We start from the raw sequence: 2079 nt of genomic DNA on the forward strand, positions 1-2079 counted from the left end.
ACTGGTAAAAGTTCGGTTGTTTTGTTACCCTTCTGTGTGGACAATTCTTCACGCTAGAAGTTCAGACAGCCCTGAAATCTCTTTCCCACCCATATTAATATTTCATAGTGCTAAATATTCTCTTCTATCTCTCAGTAGAGCTGTGTGACATTCTTCGTATAAATCTTGTGCATTTCTGCTAAGGATATTTTTATTTATTTCATTTTTTTAACATCTTTATTGGAGTATAATTGCTTTACAATGTTGTGTTAGTTTCTGCTATATAGCAAAGTGAATCAGCTATATGTGTACATATATCCCCATAGCCCCTCCCTCTTGCATCTCCCTCCCTCCCACCCTCCCTATCCCACCCCTCAGGTGGTCACAAAGCACCGAGCTGATCTCCCTGTGCTATGCGGCTGCTTCCCACTAGCTTTTGGTAGTGTATATATGTCCATGCCACTCTCTCACTTCGTCCCAGCTTAAGGTTATTTTTAGATATATGTGAATGAGAATATGTCCCCAAATACATTTTATAACCAGGATAAATCAAACCTATTGAGGTTTGTATATTTGTCACATCCAGCCATGCTACTAAGATTATTTTATGAATTCCCACCTTTTGTTGCTGTTATTCTTAGGTTCTCTAGCTTTACGGTCATACCATTCTCAATAAGTAGTTCTTATTTTGCAGTATTTGAAGCTGTTGCTATTGTCGTTTGCTGCTTATATTAACAAGAAATTCAAAAGCAATATTAAATAATAGAGGTGATTGCTAGGATTCTTGCATAATTTTGACAGGAATGCCTAATGTGAAATGATTATTTTGAGCACTGATTTTCTTGTGTGGTTATGGTTCTGTTTAAGCTTCAGCCGTTGGGATCTTGTCTTTGCTTTTTTTGTTTATCTTTTTATTGAGAATTTCAAATGCACGTCATACAAATCAGGAATGAAGACAAGGGTTGGCCAGCAGGCGTAGAGGAGATGGCAAACTAAGAACAGGCCCACTTGGACATTCTGGTCTTGCAGGTTATTCATTAGATGTTCTTGGAGTTTATCTTTTTCTGTTTTACTCTATGTTTTTTATGGTAATTTCCTCTGTATTGCCTAATTTGTTAATATTCACTTTGATCTTATTTTCACGATTCTAATTTCACTCCTCTAATTTGGGGGAGATTTTTCCATTGTGTTCCTAGCTGTTGAGAAGGAGTGCTTCATTTATTTTCTTCTGAGCATGTGTATTTTTTGGCTTTTATTAAGGCTCTGTGTTTCTCCTAAGTAACATCGACCACATTTCCTTAAGTTTAACCAAGTTCCTATAATTATGATCCTGAGGAGTCCCAGCTATACTTCTTAGATTTGCTTTGATCCAAATATTGTTAGGAAACTAGTTTTTTTGTTTGAAATGGTGCTTTTTACTTTTCAACCATTTGGGGGGATTTTATTTAAACATTTTTTGTTCTTTTCACATGTGTGGATATAGTAGAGACCATTTTCTGTGAGATTTCTCCTTTGTGGATTTTGAGTTTTCCTTTGTAGCCTCAAACCTTTTTTATAAAATAACAACACTATTTTTAAAGTTGGTGCTGTTTGTTCTATAGTTAATTCAAACATGTTAGTTATATTGTTAAAATTCCCTTTATTTTTTAGCACCTTAGGAATGATTTTATGTTTTTAGGAGTTCGCTTAGAAGCTCCCAGTTAAATATGATGAGCTGAACTTATGCTTTGACTTCCTCCGCCTGCTGACAGAGGTTTACAAACCACATCTGATAGAGGTCTTGTATCCAAATATGTCAAGACCTCTCAAACTTCAGTAATAGATATTTTAAATATATTTTAATGGGCAGAAGATTTGAACAGACACTCATCAAAGAATACATTCGAATGGCAAGTAAGCACATGCAAAGGTGTTTACCATCTTGAGTCACTAGGGAAACACCCATCAAACCACAAGGAGATACCACTGCCCATCTCTTTGAATATCTAAACTTAAAAAGAATGACCAACCAAGGTTTGGCAAGAATGTGGAGACCCTGGAACCCTCACATACTGCTAGAGGAAATGGGGAATGAGCTAACCACTTTGGAAAACACTTTAA

The sequence above is a fragment of the Stenella coeruleoalba genome (genome assembly GCF_951394435.1).
Source record: "Stenella coeruleoalba genome assembly, chromosome: 3".
Taxonomy (NCBI): Eukaryota; Metazoa; Chordata; class Mammalia; order Artiodactyla; family Delphinidae; genus Stenella; species Stenella coeruleoalba.